Genomic DNA, 6,000 nt, shown 5'->3' on the forward strand with positions numbered 1-6,000 from the left:
GCCCGACCCGCCACTGCGCACGCGCCCGCGGAAGTGGCGGCTCCCGTGTGACTGTAGCTCCTCGGTGGGCGGAGCGGGGGACGGAAGGGGTACAGTGCGCAGACGCGTCAACGGTTGTTTTGCTGCGCGCGCGCTGTCTGATCTGCTTTTCAAGGTCTGGCTGCTGAGCGCTCAAACCCTGGCTAGGTCCGCCCGGCAGTGCGGTGGCTACCCTCCTGGGCAGGGTCGTCTGTGACCCGTGGTCCGTTTCTCCCTCATCACCGGCAATAAATCTCTCGAAACCGACTGGTCCGCTTCCGGAGAGGGGGTATTCAGGACTCCTTCATCTTCCTTCCAGTGGACGGCGAGCCCGGCATCTTCGGCGTCCGTGATTGGCAGTTCTTCCAGGTGCTTGCCACATTGGTAAGAATTGAGAACCGTTCTGTATCGCCGTTTTCAGACATTTCATGCTTTGTCTGTTAATTTCATGCTATAGTAGTAGCTGGTGAGGACGTTGGACCGAGACTCCGTGAAACAGAAATGCATACTCACTGAGATGTAAAGGCCCTGGTATGGTCCTCTAAGAGGATTTTTTTTTTTTTTTTAGGTGGAATAATAGTATCTTCGCTATGTCTTCAATCTCCTTCTTCACTTGTGTTCATTTTCCTTAGATGTGTTATCGCCTGATCGGCACCAAACTTAAAGATCCTGATAAAGTCGAGACCCTTGAAGATCAATAATTGCAATTACTGAAGGCTTTTGCAGTTTGGATCTTTTAAAGTGCTACATATAAGACTTCAGAATAGTGGGATCCTTATTCGGAAAGGGGAGTTTTTGGCAGCGAATGTGTTTTCATTTCCCATCTTTGAAAAGTTCTTGCTTTCTCCAGCCTAATGCATAAACTGAAAACTTCAGCAGCGGTTAAAGTTTGCATATTGGGTTTTGTGTTTTTTTCGCAGTAAAATGTTTGCTGGACTTAAATCACTGCTTCCTATTCTTACTCTATTTCTATTTGTATCTAGCATGGTACTTCCCTGGTGATTGTGTGTGTGTGTGTGTGTGTGTGTGTGTGTGTGTGTGTGTTAAAATGTGTTTACTATTTTTATTCTGGCATTATCTGTTCCAGCACTACGCAAAAGTCGCCTCAAGGTAAGGTAATTTCTGACATATTATGGTTTTAACTTTTAAGTGTTTAAACTTAACACTTTATGCCAAGTTTCAGTGAGTGGAATTTATAAGGAATTTTTATAAAGAATTAATGCCTTGACTACTCAGACTTTTTAATTCATGTTTTCTTTCCACTAATCTTCTGTCATTGTTAGTTCCATGCCACTTGTCAACGTCAATGTTAATTTTTGATTTTTTTTTTTTTTTTTTTAGAAAACAGTTGAGTGTTTACTCAACTGTATAACCTTTTCTTTCACATTTAAATCATGAATTACTGGTGTTTCCATAAGTATCTTATTTAGGTCAGTTGTTTCCAATTTCTGCTACATATTAGAACTGCCTGGAGAGCTTTTAAAAATCACAGTGCTCAAGTCACACCCCGTTTTGTGCCATCTCAGCCTAATAGTAATGTTTTAAAATAATAAGTTTAAATAAAATAATATTAAGTAACATTGATATTTGGCTTCTAATACCAGACATCTTAATGTAATTGGTATATGCGTGTTTTGTGCTATCTCAGCCTATTGGTGGTAATGCTGTGGTTAGAAATGCTTCAGGACACTCACCTGGGCTCCTGTGAGCTTCCCACAGACCTGTCCCGTTTTGAAACCAATGTTCTTATGGTTCTTAATATGATTGCAGGACACCCTTTAGCAGTGACCCTCAGGAAACTTTTTGAAAGAAAAACAATTTATTCCTTATAAGCCCTGAAGCTCACAAGACACACCAGTGAGCACACAGCAAGGTTACAGGTAGAGAGGGAGCAAGCTAGGACAGGCCTGGAGTTCTGCTTGAGGGTGGGGATCAAGGGTTTCACGGGTGAATTTTAAAAATAAGAGCGGGAATTTAAAGTACCAGAAGGGAGAAAAGGGAAAACAAAAAACCAAGTGTTCCAAAATGGCCAGTTATTGAAATCAACCAAGAACTCTAAAACAAAGGAGTCTCAGTTAGGGAACGTGGCCTGACACTTTATCTAGTCATTTGGCTGCCTATGTGTTTATTCAAGATAGTCATCTTTAAAGTAAGTCGATGCCTCAGCAATCCCGGCTTAAATCAGCCACCTGCATTATGAGAAAGGGGTGGCGGGAGCCACTGTCAGGGTTTACACGACAATCTACCCTGTGATGCCAGAGTCAATGATGAGGACGTTAACTGCCCTGATAGTTGGTATGTTAAAAGTCAGGGTTAAATAATTATACAGGCAATAGTTTGAAATCCAGTCTGTAGCCATTGTCCCAAACTTGAAAGAGTCCAGCCATGAAAATGGGTTAGTGATCTTGAAGGCTAGCCCTGGAAATCTGTTCACAGATTTGGGTAATAAGTAGTCTGCTTTTTTTTTTTTTTTTTTAAGTTTATTTATTTTGAGAGGGAGGGACAGAGAGAGACAGACAGAGAATGAATAGGGGAGGGGCAGAGAGAGGGGGAGAGAGAGAGAGAATCCCAAGCAGGCTCTGAGCTGTCAGCATAGCCTGATGTGGGTCTCCATCTCATGACCCCTGAAATCATGACCTGAGCCAAAATCAAGAGTTGGGTACTAAACTGACTGAGCCATCCAGGTGCCCCATGGTATAAATAGGTTTGAGCCTGTCCTGTGTTGGTAGATTGTTTCATATTCAGTGGAACCAATCTCTTGGTCCTGAGAATAACTCAATTTAATTAAAGTGTTGTGTCTTATTTCAGGAAGTGGTTGTGCAGGTGGGTTCCTCAAGTTAGGCCTGTTTAAAAAAAAAAAAAAAACTGAGTAAATTTAAAGATCTACGCTGGCTTTATTCATGGTTATGAATTGGGCAGCATCTCCTCTAACAAATAAAAAGGAGCTCCTAAAAGCTGTACAAAGTGAAAGGCAAGGCAGAAGGGGGCATGACAAGGAAGTTACTGTCAAAGAGTAGATTGTTTCAAGCAAGATCACCTTCCTTGGGGGGAAGGCAGAGGTCTATCAGGCAGATAGTGCTGACCAGGAAATTCCAGACTGACAGATTAAGATTATAATCCCAGTTTGTGAGTTCTGAAGGCAGTCAGTTGAGAAGATTTCTAGATGTCAGACTCAAAGCATCTTCAGATGGAGTGAGGGCAGATGGTGGCAATCTGTTAGATTTTCCTCGTTTGCAGTTTGAATGTCTCTGGTGATCTTTTCTGAGTGGCCCATGCAGCAACAGGCACCAAAATTGTCTATGCATGAGCTGTTGTGTGATTTCTTTGAAGTTTATGTCAAGTTGTTCCACGTTAGCTTGCATGACTTTGGGAAAGGGCAGTTTTAGTTCTCAGTGTTTCCAAGTCAGAAGGGTGGGAGAACATTTGGAAATGTTAGTTTAGAGAGTTATAGCCAAATATTGGAGGAAACTAGAAGAATTCAGGATCCAGTCCAGTTTAGAGGTGGAAAAGTAAAACCTCAAAGACCATTAACTTTGTGATATCCACAAAGTTATATTACTGAAACAGTCATTCTCTCACAATCACCCCCATTTCTTTCAGAGATAATCAAAATAAGGCTAATTAAAAAAAAATAAGTATAGTCTCATTAAAGCAGGCCTGGTTATATACATAAGTACAGCAAGAATAGTGATTGACCATATAGACATTTAAATCTGCTTTCCTGGAACTTTTCATAAGGAATCTCAGATTGAACTTTTAAAAGCGTTTTGAGACTATGAAGCCAATCAAGAAACTTGCCATTAGGCTTTGCCTGCAATATGTATAGATTTGGGTGAATTCCTCTCTTCTTGAGGTTCCTAAAATACCCTGAGGTTCCTAGGCCTGCCAGGAGGAGACCTTCCTTACTCACCTGGTAAGGCTGTTGGGAACTTGGTAAGCAGGGCGCCAGACTGATTTTTCCATGGGGCTTTATTGATTCCACAAAGTTAACCTTAGTTTCTTAACTATTATATCTACATACGTATGTCTTAAATACATCATTCTAGTCAAAGTTTGGTAGTATAACCAATGTTTCCAATCGTGTCCTGTTAGAAGGAGAAAGATCCTTATTGAACTTATACAGATAATTACATTGCCATAAAAATAAGAATATTCACTGAGAGTTTTCTAATTCTGGAGGGATCAGGTAAGGAGAAAAAGTTTGTTCTCAAAAGTATATTTTACCAAATTGCTGTAAGTTGGAGATAGGTTAAGAGAAGAGGTTTCCTTAAATCTGGAAGAAACAACATTAAAGAACCAACAGTGTTTCTAATGAAAAGTCATAAGAATTATAATCATCCTCATCAGTTCATTCAGTCCTATGGAATTCTTTTTTTTTTTTTTTAATGTTTGTTTTTGAGAGAGTGAGCGAGCAAGTGGGGGTAGGGCAGAGAGAGAGAGAGAGAGAGAGAGAGAGGGAGACACAGAATCTGAAACAGGCTCAAAGCTCTGAGCTGTCAGCACAGAGCCCAACGTGGGGCCCGAACCCAAGAATAGTGAGATCATGACCTGAGCCGAAGGTGGTCACCCAACCGACTGAGCCACCCAGGCGCCCCATTAAAGCTTTTTAAAAAAGTTTATTTATTTTGAGAGAGACGGGGAGAGAGAGTTACACATACAGACAGACAGCGTGAGTGGGGAGGGGCAGAGGGAGAGAGAGAATCCTAAGCAGGCTCTGTGTGGTCATCTCAGAGCCCAAGGCAGGGCTTGAACTTAGAAGATCTAGAGTTGGATGCTTAAGAGACTGAGCCACCCAGGCACCCCTTGATATTAAAACTTATTTTTAAAAAACTCTTTATGATAATTCACTTTTAGCCAGCTTGATTACATAAGGTATTCTCTTTTTATCTACCTATGATGTCATTGTGTGGCCCCAGGTATGCTATGTACTTTTCAGTCCTGTAAGTACTAAACCTTTATTTTTTTCAATTTGCTGATGGTTATTGCTGAAGGGCATCTTGCAATCACAATAGAATCACAAGGGTTGGTCAGTTGTATTTTTTCTTTTGGAAAGAGGAGATGTCTGTGGGAAGGTCACTGAAGCCCACGTGAGTGACCCTAGCCATTTCTAGTTGATAGCATTTCTCAGCTGATAGCTGAGCTAGCACAAAACACACCCATACCAATTAAATTAGGATGTCGGGTGAGAGAAGCCAGATATCAGTATTATTTAAATATTCCTAGGTTGGGGGACCCTGGTTGGCTCAGTCAGTAGAGGACTCTTGATCTTGGTGTCATGAGTTCAAACCCCATGTTGGGCATAGAGCTTAAAAAAAATGTTCCTGAGTGATGCTAATCTGCAGCAAAGTTTGGGAGCCACTGCTTTAGTTTGTATTTCTTCCAGATTTCTTACAATGTTAAATGATAACATTAGTCTGTATCCACTGTCAAGTACATAAGGTTTGTTCTTCCAGTCTACCATCCATACCTTTATGTATGTCTATCTGTGAATAGTATGTAGTATTGTTTTCTTTTGTCTTCAAAACTTTACATAAATGGATAGAAAACCACCATCGGACCGTTATCAAGTAAGTGTTACAGGCAGGATCCAGTGATAGGTGCTTAGTGGTTGAAAGTTTTAGGAGAACCAGGATATTTGCATTATCTCAAAGATTTCCCCCTAAGATAATAGTTACAAAAGGGAAAATAGTAACTTTACAACAAGAAACCTGACAAATACTATCACAACTAAAGGACCATGGTTAACTTCACCAGTAATAAGACTTGTTATCATGTATCTCTCCGTATGATACACTGAGAAGAACACTTCACTTCCATAATATTCTTGCCAAAAATATATAGCCTTGAGGCGTCTGGGTGGCTCAGTCGGTTAAGCATTTGTCTCTTGATTTCAGCATGGGTCATGATCTCAGGGTTAGTGGGTTTGAGCCCCCGCATCGGGCTCTGCACTAACTGGAGGAGCCTGCTTGGGATTTTCTCTCC

The 6,000-nt window shown here is 41.1% G+C and overlaps 1 protein-coding gene and 1 long non-coding RNA gene across 2 annotated transcripts in view; one reads left to right on the forward strand and one right to left on the reverse strand.

Annotated features, from left to right (window-relative positions):
* The first annotated feature begins 90 nt into the window (after positions 1-90).
* The window catches only part of POLH (DNA polymerase eta), a 40,825-nt gene continuing 34,915 nt past the window's right edge, over positions 91-6,000 (forward strand). The window contains exon 1 of the mRNA XM_030315593.2: positions 91-402. The gene's annotated coding sequence lies outside the window, so the exon portion shown is untranslated. The remainder of the gene's footprint in view (positions 403-6,000) is intronic.
* Positions 2,647-6,000, reverse strand: part of LOC115513988 — an 11,889-nt gene continuing 8,535 nt past the window's right edge. Inside the window, exons 3-4 of the long non-coding RNA XR_003968849.1 lie at positions 3,929-4,103; positions 2,647-2,861 (exon numbers count right to left, since the gene is read on the reverse strand). This is a non-coding gene — a long non-coding RNA (uncharacterized LOC115513988). The remainder of the gene's footprint in view (positions 2,862-3,928; positions 4,104-6,000) is intronic.

Source organism: Lynx canadensis, chromosome B2 (assembly GCF_007474595.2).
Source record: "Lynx canadensis isolate LIC74 chromosome B2, mLynCan4.pri.v2, whole genome shotgun sequence".
In the NCBI taxonomy this organism is placed as follows: domain Eukaryota; kingdom Metazoa; phylum Chordata; class Mammalia; order Carnivora; family Felidae; genus Lynx; species Lynx canadensis.